The sequence below is a fragment of the Rhinolophus ferrumequinum genome, chromosome 17, assembly GCF_004115265.2.
Source record: "Rhinolophus ferrumequinum isolate MPI-CBG mRhiFer1 chromosome 17, mRhiFer1_v1.p, whole genome shotgun sequence".
In the NCBI taxonomy this organism is placed as follows: domain Eukaryota; kingdom Metazoa; phylum Chordata; class Mammalia; order Chiroptera; family Rhinolophidae; genus Rhinolophus; species Rhinolophus ferrumequinum.
The window spans coordinates 9,178,178-9,199,622 of NC_046300.1; positions in this window are offsets into that span (position 1 = coordinate 9,178,178).

Here is a 21,445-nt window from a genome sequence, read left to right on the forward strand (position 1 = left end):
AGAAACTGACCAGAAAGTGGTTGAAACAGTTAAGATCTTTGACTCACAAAATGGGAAGTTCAGCAAAGCAGGCCACGGCTGACCTAATCCAATGGCTCTGACTCCATTTTCCGATGACTTTCTTGACTCTGCCTCTCTGGGGATGGTGGTTTCATCTGTAGGCTGGTAGCAAAATGGCTCCTGCCGTGCTGGCCTTGGGAGTGGACAGAGCAACACTGCAGGATCAGCTCCCTTGAGGGACACGTGAGCCATGTTGGCAGGATAGATACCTGAACAAAATCATCCTTCTGTTAGGAAGAAGGAAGGGGAACGATGCCAGCAAGGCAAGCACCAGAGCTCCCCGTGGGCAGGTGGGTGCAGGAGGGCAGCCAACATGGATTTTCAGTGCCGCTGCGCCTCCGACCGGTTGCATGAACTGGGGCAAGGCACTTTGGCTCTTGAGGCCTCAGATTTTTCCATCTTATAATAAAGTGATTAAACTAGGGAATTTTTAAGATTCCAGTCAACTCTAAGTAGTCTTGGATTCTATGAAATGAGATGTTCGTGGATTACTCAATACAGACCTTCAAGCGTGGGAAACAATTCCAGTGCTTTGTGGAAGATGGTACTACTTTCTAAAGGTGGCCACAGCAGCCTCTCCTGTCCTACACGCCCACCTCCAGTGAGACCCTACCACTCTGCCATCAGGAAATGGCATCTAATTCTCATCCCCTTGAATCTGTGCCTGATGACTTGCTTATTGTCCCCAGGGGGCCATTGTAGCATATAACTAATAAATTATACTAGAAGTGACACTGATAGCCTTCCAAAAGGCCATGCAGATTCCAACTGGTTCTCCCCAAACACTAGCTGCAATAGAATCCAGCACCACATAAGAAATCCAACTACTCTGAGACTGCCATGCTGGAGAAGCCACGTGTCGGCCTTCATGTAGACAACTCAAGTGAGCTTCCAGCCCACAGCCAGCATCGGCTGCCAGTCGTGAGCGTGTGCCAGCTTGGACATCCAGCCCAGGCTGACCTTCAGGTGACTGAAGCCTCAGCCAACGTCATACTGCAACCCCATGAGAAATCCCAAAGGTGAACAGTCTAGCCGAGACTTTCCAGAATTTCTAACCCAGAAAATCATGAGGGGAAAAAAAAGTGGTTGCTGTTCTATACTCGTGTTTCGGAGTGATTTGTTACACAGCAGCAGTAACCAGAATATCCGCAGAGAGGAGTGGGCATAAATAAACCAGGAAAAATATAGAGTCAGGTTTGAAACATTGCATCTGATAGTTGCAAAATATTGAAAATATTTAAATTCCTCTTTGTGGCTACTTAAAGAATCAGATGGAGAGATTCTTTGAGGAATGACCTGGGGGAATCTTGCCAAGAGATTATAATGATGGACCGTCACAATCCCTTTGAAGTTGTGACATCAAACTAACTCATTTGAATGTCAGAACTACCGGCCAGAGCACAATTCAACCTCCATCTTTGTTCAGCTCCCCTCCTGAAATTCCTGAGCCTATGACCCACCTGTTTTCCTTAGAGAGAACACTAAGGGATGAGCAAAACCTCCCTTCAGTGCACCCATATGTCATGGGCACATTGCCAGCCAATTTTCTAACTGTCTCCACATTATACCTTCATATGGGGACAACAAAGAGGGCTGGAGTCCTCAGACCCACCAAGTTTTCCCCAGGCGCCACGGGATGGAGCTGTCTTGAAAACAGATCGTCCAGCCACAGTCAAGTCTTCAGATGCCCGCAGCCCCAAGGGACATCTTGACCTCATCTCATGAAAGACCATGAGGCAAAACCACCCAGCTGAGTTGCCCCCAAATTTCTGACCCACAGAAACTGTGTGAGATAATAAATGCTTATTGTTTAAGCTACTAATTCTTGAAGGAATTTTTAAAAGAGTGGATATAGATAATTCATCCATCCATTATACAAGTGAGAAACTGAGCCCCAGAGACAGACAGTGACTAGGCCAAAGTTGCACAGCTACCATGTTTCCCCAAAAATAAGACCTAGCCGGACGATCAGCTCTAATGCATCTTTTGGAGCAAAAATTAATATAAGACCCGGTATTATATTATATTATATTATATTATATTATATTATATTATATTATATTATATTATATTATACCTGGTCTTGTAGTAAAATAAGACAGGGTCTTATATTAATTTTTGCTCCAAAAGACGCATTAGAGCTGATTGTCCGGCTAGGTCTTATTTTCGGGATAACACAGCAGAGCCATGGCAGAACTGGGAAGGGAGCTGGCATCCTGCGACTGCTGACCCACACAGCACAAGTTCACTTACAGCCCCATGATTCACTGGTTCTGTAATTTGGCCACGGAAGAGGGAGAGAGGAGGTTGCAGGCACGGTGCAGTGACTGCCCAAGCAACTGTGGCCACACTCAGGGCCTAGACCAACATGGCCCCTTAACCAGCGGTGCAGGGCTACGGAGGGTGGCTGAGAGAGACCCTTTTGTCCCACTTGCATGGGGCCTCGGTGATGAGGAGAAAGGAGCCACCATCAGGGACTTCTCACCTGGGTGGACGCACACATGCACAGGCTTACACACATGTTCCGGGCCTCCGCCCCTGCCACACAGGAAACTGCTCTCAGCCACAGGCCTGTAATTCTGCCACGCTGCGGTGAAGGAGGTGTGTGTACCGGCGTTCGAGCTTAAGACCCACGACCGCGACTCAGGGTCTGACCTGGCCTCCCAGCGTCCCCACTGCTGATTCACACCTTTGCTTTAGAGAAGTCACTCGCCAAGGGGTGCTTTCAGTTCCCCAGTGAGTCACTGGCTGTGTGATTGCCGGTCATCCCACCGCAAGCAGGGCCTGTGGGCTAAGTGAGCTCTCTGTAGTGACAGATGGGGTGGACATGTGGTCAGCATGTGGCAAGTCCAACTGGCTGTTTCCTCCTCCTTCCTGCTGAATGGGACTTATTCCAGCAAGAGCTCCTATGGCCCCTGGGTGGGACTGGGGCTTCCTGCTGAATGGGACTTATTCCAGCAAGAGCTCCTATGGCCCCTGGGTGGGACTGGGGCTCGGCAGGCACGTCAAGAGGCTAGTTTAAGACAAACGGGTAAGGAGGGCTACGCCATCGCTGCTGGTCTTCAGGGTCTCTAGTCAGGCTGTCAGGGCCATGGAGGGAGCATCCGATAGAGGCCTACAGCAGGGCCTGAGACTCATAGCAGGAAGCAGAAAAATGCTCATGGCACAGGAGGCAACAGAGAGCAGCCCCTTGGCTGTGCAGGCCTGTGGAAAGGAATAAGGGAGAGACCTGGGGTGGCAACAGTTCTTGATGAAGGACATGAAATAGCCCCAAAGAAGGTCTTGTGCCTATGACTTTGCACAGCATTCAAGGACCTCCACAATAGGAGAGGGGGGAAAATAGGGTATAAGACACCTGAGCTCTGATCTAAACTCAAGATTCCATCACTTGGATAACCTTGGACAAGTTGCTGGCCAATCTGGGCCTCAGTTTCTTCACGAGTAAAGTCAAGCAAATGGTGTTCAAACAGGGTTCCCGGGAGCCCAAGGATTGTGCAGACATACCTTAGAGTTTGCCATTGGGAGGGAGTCTCGAAGCCAGGGCTAGCCAATAGAAATATAAAGTGAGTCACATATGCAATTTAAATTTTTTTAGTAGCCGCTGTTTTACAAATCTAAAAATAAATAGGTAAAATTGTAATAGCATTTTAATAGGGTAGTATCTAGTATTTAATCTAATCTACCTAAAATATTATCATTTCAATATGTAATTGATTTGTTAATATTTTACGTTCTACTTTTTGTACCAAATCTTCAGTATCTGGTGTATAATTTGTACGTAAGCACATCTCAGTTGAGACCAGCCACACTTCAGCGCTCAGTAGCTACTGTGTTTCCCCAAAAATAAGACCTAGCCTGACCTTCAGCTCTAATGCATCTTTTGGAGCAAAAATTAATATAAGACCTGGTATTATATTATATTATATTATATTATATTATATTATATTATATTAAAGACCCGGTCTTATTTTACTATATTAATTTTTGCTCCAAAAGACACACTAGAGCTGAGGGCCCGGCTAGGTCTTATTTTTGGGGAAACACGGTTGAGTTGTGTACCTGACCTGTAAAACGGAAGGAGAAATCAAGGCTTTAAAAAGAGAAGACCTCCCCCTAGTGGACAAAATAGGGAAGTACATGGGAGACCAAAAACTTAAAATGAGCAAAACACTGGAAAGCACCGAGAAGCACGATGTATTTGGGGGTGCAGGTGGCTCAGTCCAGCCAGAGCGTGAAGGTAGGGGAAGGAGCGTGACAGCAAAGCTCATGAATTCAGTTGGTCTCTTCCAGCACCATGGGGTTTTCATGACATCTAGGCAAGTCCTATTTCCTTGATTCAATGAGCCTGTATAATGTCAGCATTATATGTACAGTGAGGGCGTTTGGGGAGAGCATATGCAAATCAGTGAAGCAGGTCAAAGCCAAAGTCCTGAGGGATTTGGGAGTAAAAACTGACGACAGATTCCCTGCTTGGAAGAGAATGAATGAGGACTATTTTTTCAAGGCATAGGAGGGATGGAGCACAGGCTGGAGGGTGCTTAAAATGTAGAAAAGCTATTTGGACAACAATGCAGGCAGCAGAACAATTGTCGTGATCAGATCAAAGGAACCAGAGGCCTTCAAGAGGCAGAATAGCAGAGCTGGTTAGGAACAGACTCTGGAGCCAGTTTTGCTCTTCCTGGCTGTGTGACTTTGGGCAAATTATTCCTTCCTTCCTTATGCTTTAGTTCCCTCATCTATATAATGCAAATAATAATATCTGCCCCTGTGTTTGCAGTGTGATGAGTTAGTTGTGTTTGCGGTGACAATGGATTCTTTTTTGTCCTAATAGCATATGTCAAATGCTTAGAATAGAGGTAAGATCGTCTATTATAATTCCAGGAATTTCTTTAGAGGGACAATGTTTTCTGTGAGTGCACACACAGGGGTCAGCCTTTTCACAAGTGAGTGCAGTTCAAGTGTAATTACACTCAGAAATGACAATATTATCTCAATAGAGGGCAGTGGCCAACAGCATATTTCTGTAGTGTGATCAAACTGAAACTGCCAGGAAGACCAGCTTCCTGACCTGGTGGGGACATTCAGGACTGTGGAGGTTCAGCCCCTTGTTTTACCAATATATAAGCTTCCCCCTTTCCCAGGGAAAAATGTGAACTCATCAGGATTCACAATTCTGTCTTTTAACTTGGATGCTGAAGAATTCAATGATCTTTTTTTTTCCCCAAAAAAATAATAGCTGTGGTTTGTTGAACCACCATTAGGTTGCATTCACTGACCAACATTCCATCTAATCCATTCAACTCTGCAAGTGCCTTCCCATTTTACAGCTGAGAAAGCTGAAGCTCAACTGTCATTCAAATTCACCTAAATTATAGGGTTACCCGAGCCTCTGGGCCGTGGTCCTGTCTTGGCTGGACCTGGAATCATTTGCGTGGGAAGGAGATGAGGGGAGCGATTTTTTTTTTTTTTTTAAATTCCTGAGAGTCCAGGCCACACTCCAGGTCAATTAAACTGAAAATTGAGGCTGTGAGACCCAGACATCAGTTTTCAAACACTGTAAGTGAATTCACTATGAGCTCAGATTGAAAACCACCCACTCTGAAGATGTTGGTCTGGTTCCCAAACCTGGCCGATCGTCAGTGTCACACCTAGAACATTCTTGCAAGCGCCATAGGTGCACAGAATTGAATTGGGTGTTTGCACGCAGCCATCATTGGTCCAGGCCAAGTCCTTCTTTCTCTCTCTGTTTTATTTTGTTATTTTTCTCCTTCATCATTCATTCCCAACACATTCCCCTCCCATACTCTTTGGCACTTTCCCCTCTAGTATATGAATGTATATTCTGGTCCACTTTCCCTGTGGGATATGTATTTGTATTCCTGAAAACTCCAGTGTGTGTGCACTTCATTTATATAAATGACACTGTGCCATACATATCATTGGGAATGCTTTTTTATTATTCAGCATGATGTTTCTGAGCTACAACTGTGTAGCTATAGTGAATGTATTTCCGATTGCTGCTTTGTCTTACTACGTGTGCAGGTACCAACATTCTGTGTTCCTCAGTGAAAGATACCTAGGTTGTCTCCGGTCGTTGCCATCAAAAACAGCGCTGCCCGGAGCATCTTCTCACCTGTCTCCTTCGGACCTGGGCCGAGTTTCTCTGGATGAGGAAATCAAGAGTGGAGCTGCCAGATCAAAGGGCATTTGCAGCCTGAACTTCTCGCAGCTGGTCATCCAGATGCTATACCACTTAGCACTCCCACAGCCTTGCCTCAAGGGTGCTCCCTTTCCACACCCTTGTCGGCCCTTGATATTATCTGACTCTCTAATTTTTGCCAAACAGATGGGTAAAAAACAAAATGCCTTCTGGTACCTTTAATTTGCATTTTGTGGACTGCTGTTGAAATCCCCTCATATTCCTGGAGCCATTCCAGATTTGAATTCAAAGGGCTGTGCAACGGGAAACTTCCATCCCAGAACCAGTACAATTCCCCGACAGAGGTGTAGCTCTTCAGCATGTGATGTCATGCATTTCAGCTTATCTGTTGCTCTGCACCGTCCTGGGAAGGATTCACAGCAGAGGGGAAAGGGAGACGCAGAGGGTTTGAGGACTAAACCATGGGTTGTCCAGCCAGTTATGACTAGAACCAGGATGCCTGAGCCCTCATCGAGGCTGGGCCTACTGGACTGTGTTGTACCCCAGAAGAGATGGCCTTTGCCCCAGCACAGGGTTCAGATGTTTGTGAGAGAGCTGAGGGTTTTGTTTTTCTGTCTTGTTTCTTTAGTCGGCTTTATTGAGGCATAACGCACCTACAATAGCAAAGCACATTTGCCTGAGTATCCACTGGTATAACCACCACCAATAAAGATACAAAACATTCCTGACTCCCTAAAAATTCCCTAGTAATCACCCACCTTGCCAGATAACCGCCCACCCAGGCAACCACGGACTTGCTTTTTTTCAGTGTGTATTCTATTGGTCTTTTCCAAGTTTCTATTACTATCGATTAGATTCGTTTTTCCCAGATTTTCCAGTGCCGTTCAGAAAGTGTCTGTCTTCTTCTGTGCTACTCAGCTGGGTGTTTGTGAGATTCTTCCATATTGTTGCAAATATTAGTAGTTTGTTCCTTTTTACTGCTGACTAGCATTCCGTTGTACGACTGACCATACCACCATTCGTTGATCCATTCGCTAGTTGATGGACACGTCAGTTATTTCCAGTTTGGGGGTATTATGAACTGTTACCTGCACGTCTTTGTATGGCCATCGGGGCCAGGGTCAAGCGGACACACCCAAGGTGCAAAATTTAAGGAGGCACTCGCTCTCAGGTTCAGGAAAGTGCTGACTCTGCACTTCTGCGGGCCTGAGAGTGAGTCCTCCTTAAATAGCACAGCCTGCTCTCTCTGCTTGCCTTACCCGAGTCTTTTATTGTAGAACATAAAGATGCTTTTATTGTAGAACAGGCTATAACTATAAACTGGGATTTCAAGAGCACAGGCAGAGTCTGAGTTTCTCAAAGTATGATCTGAAGACCCCTCTTGCAGCCTAATTACCTGCTGAGCTCCTGAAACACACAGACCTCTGCCTCTCCCGCCCTCCATGACCTCAGAGCTTCTGGGGCAGTGGTCTGGGGATCAGCGTGTTTAATACAGCAGAAGTGATTCTTCAGTAACAGGAGTTGGAAAACCACTGCTGCGGAAGATGGAGAATTGTTGAGGCTTTCTGAGCTGAGCACTAGCAGGAGTATAGCTGTTTGTTTGTTTAACTTTGAAATAATTGTAGATTCACGGGAAGTTGTAAAAATAGCACAGAAAAATCCTGCCTGACCTGTATTCATTTTCTTCCAACAGTTATATCTTTTCTTCACTAGAGTACAATCCCGGAACCCGGAATTTGACCTTAGTACCGTGTGTGCGTGGAGCGGTGTGTGCAGTGCTATCATTGTATCGCAGGAGTAGATTCCTGTAACTGCCTTGTCAATCAAGATAACGAACTCTTCCATCACCGCAGAGATCTCTCCTGCTATCCTGCATCGTCAGTGACCGCCCACCCTCCACCACCATCCCTAACCGCTGGAAACCACTGATCTGCTTTCCATTGCTATCATTTTGTCATTTCGAGAATGCTATGTAAATGGAATTGCACAGTATGTGACCTTTTGAGACCACATTTTTTTTTTTTTAACAATCATAAAGCCCCTAATTAGTAGCCTATGGTATGCAATTCACCCATTTGGTTGTTTTCAGGTTGGGGCTATTAAGAATAAATCTTCTATAAACATCAGGTGTAGGTTTTTGTGAGAACATACGTTTTTATTTCTTTGTCATAAATGCCCGTGAGTACGATTGCTGGATCATAAAGTATGCGTTCAGTTTTCTAAGGGACTGCCATACTCTTTCCCAGAATGGATACGCCATTTGATATTCCCAGCAACACATGAGCGATCTAATTTCTCTACATCCTTCCCAGAATTTGGTATTGCCACTATTTTGAATTTTCTCTATTCTCATAGGTATGTAGTGATATCCACTATAGTCTTAGATTATATTTCCCTCATGGCTAGTAATGTTGGGTATCTTTTCATGGGTTTATTTGCCATCTGTATATCCTCTTTGATGAAGTGTCTCAAGTCCTTTGCCCATTTTTAACTGAATTGTTTGTTTTTTTTACTGTTGAATTTTGAGGACTATATCATGTGTGTATATATATATATATATATATATATATATATATATATATATATTCTAGATACAGATCCTTTGTCTGATATGTGGTTTGCACATATATTTTATCCCAGTCTGTGGCTTATCTTAACAGGGTCTTTCGAAGAGCAACAGTTTTTCAGTTTGAAGTCCAATTTATCTGTCTTTTCTTTTATGTATTATGCTTCCAGTGTTATGTTTAAGAACTCTTCACCAAGCTTTTGGTCCCCAAATTTTCTTCTAAAAGTTTTACATATACATTTATATCTATGATGCACTTTCAGATGATTTTTGTGTAAGGTCCAAGATTTAGGTTGGAGTTATTTTTTTTTTCCCTAATGAACAAACACCCAAATATTCCAGCACCAATTGTTGAAAAGACTATTCTTCTTCCATTGAATTGGTTTTGCACCTTTGTCAAAAATCAGTCAGCCATATATGCTTAGGGCTATTTCTGGGTTTCCATTCTCTGCCATGAATCTTTGTGTCTAGCCCTCTACCAATACCATACAGGCTTTTTTTTGTTGTTTTTTGTTTTTTTTTTTTTAGTTTCAGGTGTACAAAACCATGTAATAGTTAGACATTTATCATTTATACCCCTAACACCGTGATAACCCCCTCCCCCCATCTATTACCCCTCTGATATCACATACAGACGTTACATTTCCACTGTCTCTAATTACCATACAGGCCTGATTACTACATCTGCACAGTAAGTCCTGGAACAGGATAGGGTGATTCCTCCCATTTCTTTCTTCTTTTTCAAAATGTCTTGGCTATTCTAGTTCCTTTGTCTTTCTATATAAGTTTTAGAATAAGCCTCTCTATACCTACAAAAAAAAAAAACCTTGGGAGATTTTGATATGGATTGCATTATAACTATATATCATCTGGGGGAGAATTACGTTTTTCCTATGATGAAGCTTCCAACCCATGAATGTGGAATATCTCTCCAGTTAGGTAGATGTTCTTTGATTTATTTCATCAACATTTTGTAGTTTTCAGCATAGCCTGCATGTTTTGTACATGTTTTGGTGATTTATGTACTTTCTTTTTTCAGAGAAAGATTGTAAATGATATTGTACAGTAATGTTGCTTTCCATGTTTTTATTACTAGTATATAGAAATACAATTTATTTTTGTATGTTGACCTTGTATCCTGCAGCTTTGCTAAACTCACTTGTTATTCTAGGAATTGTTTCAGTTTTGGTTTTGGTTTTTTATAGTCTTTTGTATTTTTTTGTAGACCATCATGTCATCTGCAAACAGGGACGGCTTTATTTCTTACTTTCCAATCTGTATGCCTGTTATTTATTTTGTTTTCTTGTCTCATTGTGCGGTCTAGGACTTCCAGTAAGAGAGGTGAGAGCAGACATTCTTGCCTTGTTCCCATTCATATGGGTAAACTTTCAATCTTTCACCATTAACATGTTAACTACAAGTTGTTCAATAGATATTCTTTATCAAGTTGAGGAAGTTCCCCATTCCTAGTGTTTCTGATAGTTTTATCATAAATGGGTGTGGAATTTTGTCAAGTGCTTTTTCTGTATCAATTGATATGATCATGTGATTTTTCTTTTTTAGCCTTTTATTATATGATTGACTTCAAGTATTGAATCACCCTTGCATGTTTGGAAAAAAAACCCATATTCTATTTGCTAATATTTTGTTAAGGACTTTTCATGTATATTTGTGAGAGATATTGATCTGTGGTTACATTTATATTTTGTACAGTCTTGTCTAGTTTTGGTGTCCAGGTAATACTGGTCTCACAACATGAGTTGGGAAGTGTTCTCTCTTCTATTTTCTGGAAGGGATTATGTAGAATGGGTGTTAATTCTTCATTAAACATTTGGAAGAATTCTCTAGTCAAATTATCTGGACCTGGAAATTTCTTTCTCACGAGATTTTAACTTATGGCTTTTATTTCCTTAATAGTTATAGGGATATTCAAGGTATTTATTTTATATTTGGTGACTGTTCATAGTCTGCAGTTTTTGAGGAATTAGTCTACTTTGTTTAAGTTGTTGAGTTGTTCATAGGATTTAATTATCATCCTTTGATGGCTGCCGGGTCAGTAATGATATTTATTTCATTCCTGATATTAGTAATTTGTGCCATTGTCTTTTTTGTCAGTCTTTCTAGGGGTGCATCATTTTTATTGATCTTTTTAAAAAACAAACTTTTTTGTTTTAGTTTTTCTGTTGCTTTTGTTTTCAATTTTATTATTTCTGCTCTTATCTTTCTTTTTTCCTTCCTTCTACTTACTTTGGTTTTATTTTGCTTTTTTTTTTCTAGGTTCTTTAGGTAGGTGCTCAGATATTTATGTGTCTTATGTGAGACATTTTCTCTTTTCTAATGTAAGCATTTAGTGCTATAAATTTTCCTCTCAGCACTGCTTTAACTGTTTCCCACAAAGTGTGATGTGTTGTATTTTCATTTTTATTCCATTTGATGTATTTTTACTCCCCTAGAGACTTCTTTGATCCTTGGATTATTTAAAAAGTATGCTATTGGGCCGGCCCGGTGGCTCAGGCGGTTAGAGCTCCATGCTCCTAACTCCATAGGCTGCCGGTTCGATTCCCACATGGGCCAGTGGTCTCTCAACCACAAGGTTGCCAGTTCAATTCCCTGAGTCCCGCAAGGGATGGTGGGCTGCGCCCCAAGTATGCTATCTATTTTCCAATAATGGACTTGGTGAAAATTGTCAGGCATAGTAAATTGGTTTACTACTTTATTATATACAGAGGGTGCCAAAAATTTTAAGAAAGGAAAAATCTGTATTATAATTGTAATAATATATATTGATAACAAAAGATGAAAACAAGTCACATTTGACTTCTGCAATTATAAGAGGTGCTCAAAGTGGTTACCATCAGCGTAATTTTCATACAGTTTTTTCCTTTCTTAAAATGTGTATACATTTTTTTGGCACCCTCTGTATATTTTTTCCAGCTATTGATTTCATAGTGAGGATGTGCTGGAAGGAGAACCACATCTGAAGGAGCCTGGAGCCTCATGAGCTAACTTTGCTGACATGGAAACATGTATGAAACCACACACACATGCATGCACGCATGTGTGCGCACGTGCACACACAAACACACACACACACACACACACACACACACACACACACACACACACACATACCCATGGCATAGGTATACCCACAACTAACCAGCAGAGCTCAAATTCTCATTTTCAGAAACAAGGCTGATGGCAGATACCACAGTAAACAAGAAACAGGAAAAGGAAAAAAAATGTATCGGGTCTGCATTGCATCTCTCTAAAAGAATTAGGCCAAACCAGAAACCTCCAGCGGAAATATCAGAGACATTTCGGTCTGAGTTATAGGACATGACAAGCTGTACTTCTCGTACGTTGGCAACACTTGCGTCTAAGTCAACGTTCTCCCTACTTCTTACCATCAGGGCCCCCATCATAATAAGATCAACCCAACTCATTCTGCTTTGAAAAATTGAAAGAATAAAAGACACTACATTTAATACAACAATGGAATGGAAATTCCAGGAACTAAAGATGTATCAAAAAGAAAGAAAAGTATGTCCTGCAGAGCAATTCAATGTCTGATACACAATAACGCCCTCTCAAATGGCATGTGCTAAGGATCAAAGACGTATTGTATTTATGTTTAGATGCAATATATATATATGAACATAGAAGTATGTTTATAAAGTCCTTCCCTGTTTATCTGACTATTTCTGTTTTCCAGGTTTTATGGTTCCATTTCTTACACTGAAACCATTTGGTTGTGGCTTTAGAATACATTATGTATCTGACAGCCCCTAGAGTCTCTCAGCAGCTGAGCCATGATACGGAATCTCTGGGCTCCAAGCTCCAAATGTAGAGTGAGGGAGGCAACTTCACCTCCCCCTTTTAAGCAAAGGGCACCCAATCAATTTAGACCAGGGCTTCTCAACCTTGGCACTAAAATTGCCACTTCAGTAATTTTCTGTCATGAGAGTTTGTCCCATTTGGGCCACATCCTCGGCCTCTACCTGCTAGATGTCATTAGCTTCCCCCCCTCTTGTAATAACCAAAAATTCCACCAGCCATTGCAAAATTGCTCCCAATGAGAGTCACTTGTATAGACATATGTCTCCTTACTTCTGGCTCTGGATGCTGTAAAAGCCGTGATGCTTGGAGCCATAGCAGCCATCTTGCAATCATGAGGAGTAATACTACAGAGATGCTGAGGCTGACAGGAGAGATTGAAAGGGCTTTGGTCTTTACGATGTTGCTGAGTTGCTGCACCAGTCCTAGCATTTCCTTCCTAAGGGAAATTAACCTCCCACTACTTAAGCCATTGGAGTCGAGGGAGGTTACTGTAAGGAAACACGTGATCACAATTGGAGCAGTGTTAAATAATTGTTTGAAACCCTTCACTAGTTCTCCATTCAGGATAAGTTGCAAACTCCTTAGCTGAGCACCCAAGGACCTTTGCATCTCTCCCTGCCTCATCTCTCACCACTCGCATCCTTTTGAGCCATAATTAGAGTCCTTTAAACCAGCCCTGATTTTTACATTTGCTGGTCCCCTCCATACCACGTCTTTCCTTCTCTTCTCTTCCTGTTTACTCCTACTCACCTTTCAAGACTTAGCCCATGTCATGGCCCCCTGGACGTTTTCCCTGAATCTCCATGTGTTGGTTTTGAAATATGGACTCCAAATTATTTAACACTGCTCCTGTTGAGAGTGATCATGTGTTTCCTCAGGTAGGATGTGGGCCTTTGTGGCTTCTCGTACTCTGAGCACCAAGGCCGAGTGCTAATTAATCCCAGAGGAGTGTGTTTCAATGGCACACAAGGTGACCTTTGTGGTAAGGACGTGCAGTGCGTGAGATGAGCTGAAGGCATCGGAACTGAAGGCATCGGAAAACCTAGCTCAACGCAACCAGCTGTCGCTGCTCATGTTTTCCAGCCTCAAACCCTGACGGTCCTGCCTCTTACACCACACACCTCACCTGATCTGTACACAGATGTGCATTACGGCGTAAGTGTTCAACCCCTTTTCCCTGGATAACTCCTACTCATCTTTCAGAACTTCCTTTGACATCACCTCCTCTAGGAAGCCTTCCTTGCCTGTCCAAGGCTGGCGTGCCCCGAGCTGCTCCCTCACATCACACTTACTTACCACACTGTACCCTAATCACCCATTTCCACATCTGGGAGCCTTGGGCATCTTCAGGGCAAAGAACTTGATTTATTCCTTTTTGATCCCCCAGCACCTGGCATAATGCCAGGCCCAACATAACGTACATAGTCAGTGAAGTAAATGCTGTAATTATCTGCAATTCATACAGGGAAACTCGGGTGCCAAAATTACATGGGCACTGAATCCTGGAGTCTGACTTTGAACCCCTGCGTCCTAATTCCAGAGCCCATGATGTTAACCTCTACACTGCCTGACTTCCTTCTCCTGGACCACCTAGACCCTTGTTGCAAATGCAGAAGCTCGGGCCTCATCAGAAGAGCTTATTTCTGTAGGTTTGGGTAGGGCCTGGGAAGTTGCATTCATCACGAGCCCCACATAGTACAGTGTCCACATCAACTTCCCGTTAAGAAATATTGGCTGTGTCCCAAGAGCATAAGGCATGTCCCAGGCTCTACAAGGCCCAGCGCTGATGTGCCTGTCTCATTGAATCACCAGGAATGCTATCACCACTCCCCACCCCTCACCCACCCAAGGGTGTCTGAGGAGCAATGAAGGGAGTGAGAAGAGGGGGACCTCCCTGCTCAGCATGAGCTGGCAAATGCTCCGCACCCCAGGGTCATCCCCAAGTGGTCCTTTCCAGAAGGCCTGGAGTAGGCCAAGAGGCCTCAAGCTTCTCAAATGTCTGTTTAGTCATTAGCACTACCAGAAATGTCCAAAAGTCTCCATCCAGAACTCTCCGCGGTTTCAGAGCACACTCACTAGGGCTCAGTCCTCTCACTGCAAACCGTGGCTGCCCTCTGAAACTCCTGGTGATTCCAGGAGTGCTTTGCTGTCCCTGGGACCCGTGCAACCTGGCAAGCAAGGCAGCGGTGGCACCAGGGGCAACCCTGCCAGCTGCCTGTGTGTCCCCAGCTGTCTTGTGAAAACCCTCTAACCAGATCCATGGATGGTCGGGTGGGCGGAACAGGCTTCTAAGGAAAGGGCCTGTACCCGGGAGTCAGTGAGTTTGCTGTCACCCAGGGTTGAAGGGGTGCCATATGAAGATTTGACCCAGGACAACTCAGCGGTCACAGCTTCGCTATAAAGCAGGCAGGTCAGCACTTGGGGGATTTCCCAGCAAATGGAAGCTAAGTAGCAAAGGCACCCCTTTTAAAGCCACATCAAAGGGAAGTTGCTGGAGAGTTAGCCTAAGTGGGAGGAGTGAAGGCAGCTTGGAAAATAGGCTGGGGATTTCCCCCTAACCAATATTATGTGTTCTGGCTTACGTGACTACTTCTGTGTAATAGCGCACCCAAATATATAGAGGCTTAAAATAAGAAGCATTGTATTATATCCCATAATTTTGTCACTCAAGAACTTGAGCAGGGCTCAGCGGGGTAATTCTTTGTCATGTGATATCAACGGAGGTCACTTGGTGCTACTGAGCCGGTGGATGGGCTGCTCCGAAGCCGCCTCCTTCACGTGCGTGGCCCTCAGCAGAATGGGGATCCCCCAGACACTCCACATGTGCTCTCACCACCATGGCGGCCTCATGTGGGTGGACTTCATAAGTGGCTGTTTCAGGCTCCCAACCAGAATGTCCCAAGGGGTCCAACTAAAGGCTGCTGAGCTTCTTATGACCTAGAAGTTCCAGAATGTCATTTGCACTGCATTCTATTGGTCAAGTAAGTCATTAAGACCAGCCCGCATTCAAGGAATTAGACTCCACCTCTCAGTAGAAGGAGCAGTAAACAACTCACAGCCATATGTATTCTCCCACACTTACAAGAGAGCGAGGAAACGCTTGCTAGACTCATTGTGGGGAGTTTACTCCACGCATGTTTGTTGAGCTCCTGGTATGTGCCAGGCACTGGATAGAGAGAATGATAAATAAGACAGAAAATGGTCCCTGCCCACATGGAGACGATAGTCTAGACAACAGCCTAACAAATAGTTACACAGTGCCTGGCATGTGGTAAGTGCTTAGTAAATGTTGGCCGCTGGTGTTACGAATGTTAAACAAATCATTATTGGATAAAAATTTTGCCGTAAGCAGAGCAATGCTTTAAAGAATGACCGGCTACAAAACAACACAATCAACAAAGAGCCTGACGTGTTTTGGAGGGTGAAGTTTAAGCCAAGGAGGAGGAGTAATGAATTAGGGGGAGGGGGAGTCAGAGAGCTTTCATGCAGAGGAGACAGCATGTGTGGTGTGTGCAGTGCGCAAGGGAAGTGTGCATTGAAGGAGCTGGACAGGGATGGATCACCCAAGGCTCTGCACCGGTGTCTTACATTCGTCCCTCCAGGTCCACCTTCTCCACCTTGCCCTGTGCTCACTTGTACGGGCTGCATCAACAGGCTCCCTCACCTCCCTTCCCTCCTTCTGGTGCCAGTGGAAGGTACCAACAGGAGTTTGGGTGGACGAGGGTGAGAAGGAAAAGGAGGTTGGAGTATTTATTCCTCCGAGTCCCTCCCTGCTGGGCTAGGGGAAAGTGACTAGTTTCTCTTCCCAAAACCAGTCCCGTGTTAAGCAGCCCTCTGCTAGGTCCATAGGCCTCACCAGCTTCTTCAGTGGCTGTTGCTCCTGGGCCTACAGGCCTGGGGTTCACAGCAGCTGGCCACTATAGCTAGCCCGGGGAGACTGCGCCAAGGTTCTTCACAATCCCTACACGCTGCCCACACCTTTGTAGAAGTCCCTTCCATAAATTGTCCTCAATCATCCTTTTGAGAGGGCCATCTGTCTCTTACTGGGATCCTCAATGATAGTGCTGTCCCAGCTAGGATAGGAATTTGGGACTTTATCTCAGGTGTGAGTCTAAGAAAATGATAACCTCCCAGCCAGTGGAGTGATGGTAAATGTTAACAACCAGCTCTCCAGAGGGAAAAGCCCTGATTTGTAGCATTTGCCAAATTTTGAGTTGTAAATACTTCCCCCACGGCTGACTTCAAGCTACCAATGTGGCAGCAACCAGCTTGCAAAATTCCTAAAAATATATTGCAGGCTGGTGTGAGCCAGCTCCAGCATACCTCTGCCCAGACTAAACACTAGCTCTAGTTTCTTCCACCACTAGAAGACAGGCTGAAAGTTCCATCAGAGAGGTGGGTGGGCCTTCTGGATGCTGTCAGCCACCCTCTAGCCTGCTCCTTTCCCAAGGCCCTGTTCCTCCTGGAAAATGCATTGGCCTCACACTAGACTTGAGACCCTCGAATGGCTCTTGAGCTCCTGTTCTCTTGGAATTTCAAAAGCAGACACCAAGCGAGGTTTTTGAGGGAAATGCCTAAAAGGATAAAGGGAGAGAGAGAGGAGTCATCAGGGAGAGCCCTTAGACCACGATACACTTCCGATACCCATGAAAGGAGAGGGGAAGGAAGAAGGATCCCTCAGGGGCAATTCCCCCAAGTGATCAGCCGGCTTATTTGGTGGTCGGCTGACGACACTGGATTCCTTCTGTCATGGAGGGAGCCATGTTTTGTTCTTACTGGAACAGACATTTCTCTGAATGCAGATTTGCTTTCCTTGCACAATGTGTTTCTGCCAAAACTACCCTCTATGGATTTATAGAATGCTTTATCCACTGTCATGGAAGTCCATATAGCATTGCTTCTGATTAAGAAACTCACTCCACAGCATAAGAAGTGCAGCCATGGGCCCATGGTCATGGCATTCACTGGTCTTCCCGTGCTCCCCACCATCCTAAAGCAGTTGTCTTGATGAAACGGAGGAAAGGCCTTTTAAAGTCGCAGTTATAATGCCAGCGAGGTGGCAATGATTTGTAGAACGGGGGCAATGTCCTCCAGGAGACTGTATGGGCTGTAAATCAGCATCCAAGATATGGTGCTATTTCTCTCATGGCCAGGATTCACAGGTCCCGGAATCAAAGGGTAGAATGAGAGTAGCACCAGTCACTACTACACCTGGTGATTCATTAGCAAGAATTTTACTTTCTATTCCTATCATCTTATGCTCTGCTAGTCTAGAGGTCTTGGTTCCAAAGGGAGGAATGCTTCCACCAAGAGGCACCATGTTTCCAACTAGAAGGTTAGATTGTCACCTGCCCTCTTGGGCTTCTCTTGCCTCTGAATCAACAAGGAAAGAAAGGAGTTACTATAGTGACTAGAGTGATTGATCCTGACTACCAAAGGGAAATTGATCTTCCACTACACAGCAGAAATAAGAAAGAATATGTCTGGAATACAGGAGATTCCTTAGGGTGTCTCTTAATACTACACGTGGAAATCCTAATAGTCCAGGTTTTCGGAATGAAGATTTGGATCACCCATCAAAGAACCATGACCAGCTAAGGTACTTACTGAGGGCAACGGGAATGTGGAATGAGCAGTGGAAGAAGGTAGCTATAAATACCAGTTATGACCATGTGACCAGATGCAGAAATGAAGACTATAACCCTTATGAGTATCTCTTCCTTGTTTTGTTTGCATATGTATTAAGCAAATAATTTTGTCTCCCCTTTCTTATCATGTAACATAAGATGTGTTGATAATAATTCACTTTCCATTATGAATCTAAGTTACTGGATGTCCAGGAAAAGAGTGAATACCATCCCGCCTATCTGAAAGGGTTAGCCCATTTTCAGTTGTACTCAAAATCCTCAGAGTTGTACCATGTTAGGTAGAAGTATGACTTTGGTATTGTAAATGTGTGTATATACCATATGTTATAAATGTATCTCTAAATATATATGTATATTGTATAAATATATGGTTTTATATTATATAAATACATAATTTATAAATATATCTAATTACCATATATAGAGAGAGATATAGATATAGATATCGATATCTATAGCTATATATATATGTGTATACATATATATATAGCTATAGATATAGATATATAGATATATAGATATATAGATATATATATACTCATCTCCATCCTACTGGTTCTGTTTCTGTGGTAGAACACTGACTTACACATACCTAAACAAAAAAAATCTTGGAGGCTACAGTGGTCATGAGTATTTGGACCTTGGTCAAGTGGAAACGAAAAGTGACCAGGCCCCCTTTCCTCTTTCTTCTAGAAGTGGGAAACGTAAGCTGCATGTTACACAGAAGTAAAAGTGAGAGTCCTTCACCTCCCTATCCCTCAGGTTGGGAATCGGGGAACTAAGATTTTCCTTTTGAAATCAGCTAGCAAATTTGATGTGCACAGGCTGACATCTGTGGGCCTGAACCCAGAGGCTGTCTAGAAATACGATGTCTGAGAACTTGGGGACCCATTTCTTTTTCCAAGCAAAATGAACAACCATGCAGGTGCAATGCTCAAAGTTCTACCCATTGGGAGGATTTCCCTTCCCTACTGTCCTTCGGGGATGTCCCAGAAAGAAGGTGCAATGCTTCTCCAGCTGTAAACCAGACACGAGTTTTCCTCTTCGTCATTCAGCTGGATGTAAGGGAATTCCTCATGAGGTTGAAAGTGTGTGGTCTGCGAGCCAGCAAGCCATGTAGCAAGAGAGTAGGGGGCCTGGGTATTTGGGCCACTTCCTCATGGAACTGACTTGCGCTTTCAGAGCCTGCTTTGTCCCAATCTCATATGTACCACCTCCATTTGACGATGACTTGGTGGGTCAGACAGAGGGGGAAGGACTGCTTCTACTGGCAGTTTAGGGATTCTGTGCCCCCCAGCTTCCTTGGGATCTTCCCATGTGTCCCCATCCCAATTTTCAGGATCCCATTCCTTCCCAGTCAATGCCCTCACTTTAACAGACACCCTGCAAGGTTGTGCATTTGATTTGCATTATAATTAAGCCACTTGAAGGTTGAGAGGTGGTTTGGTTTCCAGATATCTCAGCTCCATGGCTACAGAAGATAAGATTTCTTTAAGGACAGAAGTTTTGAGGTCATTTATGCAGAGCTTGAGCTGGCAATGAGAAGCCCTGAGCTAATCCTTTCCTTTGCCTATGTTCACTAGGACAGTAGAGAATAACCAACCAATGTCATCATATACCTTAGTTTGACTAAAGTGTCCTAATGTATCAAATACATGGTCACCCAGAACCTTGCCTTTGTATTGGATTAAGAGTATACTTAGTGATGTTTTACATATCTCTATTACCACATCACATCAAGGTAACAAATTTTTATCACTTTTATCACCCCCTAAGTTTCCTCACGCTCCTTTGTATTCGAAACCTCCTTCCACTCCCATCCCAGGCAACCACTGATCTGATTTCTGTCACCATGGATTAGTTTGCACTTTTTACTTCTATAAGTGGAATAACGCAGTGTGTACGCTTTCTCACTTCTTTCACTCCACATCATTTTGAGATCCATTCATGTTGTAGGATGTATTAATAGACTGTTCCTTTTTATTGCTGAGATGCTAGTATGGGTATTCCACAGTTTACTTATCCATCGATGGACACCTGAACTGCCTCAAGTTTTGCACTATTACAAATAAACTACTATGATGATTCATAGCGTTTCCATGAACAAATTTTTGTATGGCCATTGTCTTTGGTTCTCTTGAGTAAATACATAGGCATGGAATGGCTGGATCACAGAGGTGTGTGTTTAGCTTTTTAAGAATCAGCCAAATTGTTTTCTGGGATGGTTATACCATCCCTTCAAGTTTTAAAGATATCACCAAATAGCCCTTCATTTGTTATGTAGATCAAAAATTTTGTGTGACAAGAAGTTAGTGTTGAAACGAAATCTTGAAATGTTAGTCCGACACATCTATAATGAGGGCTGCGCCTACACCAGGCATCTCCAAGAGCAGTCAGAGCACAAGTGGAGGAGACAGTCTACCCCAGCCTAAGGAGTCAGATACTGTTTAACATCCCCGACCCCAAACCCATGTCCAATCTTGGAAAGCAGGGTGGCTCACCCTGAACCAAGCCATCCCCCAGGAACCTGCGACCTTGGAGCCAGACCTGCTGGGGGCAATCCCACTTGGCCCCTATTTTCTTGCTGTTTGACTGTGGCCAAGTGACATAACCTCTGGGCACCTCTGCTGGCTCATCCATGACATTCAAATATTGATAGTGCTTTCTTCACAGTGTCGCTATGAGATCTGATCAAGTCAATGGTTGGCAGAATGATGGCGGCTCCCTAAACCCATGTTTCTCTCTGTCCCTGTGGATCCCTGTCCACATTGTGCTATACCCGGGCCTGGACTTCCCTTGTGCATGTTGAGTCTGTATGAAGCTGGAACTCAGCCCCACTTTTGTCCAATCTGACCAATGTTTTAGAACTTTCTGTTTAAAAATGTATACATTATAGACAGTGTCTATAGTGCACAAAGTATTTTTGGTAATTTCCAAGAAATGCAAGCAACCAAGATGTCATTCAACAGGTGAAGGGATCAAAAAAATCTGTGGTACAGCCATACAATGGAACTCAATAGATACAGAAAAAGCATTTGACAAAATCCAACACACTTTCATGATTTAAAAAAAGAAAAACACTCAAACTAGGAATAGATGGCATCTTATTCAATCTGATAAAAGGCATGTATTAAACACCCACAGCTAACATCCTACTTAGTAGTGAAAGAC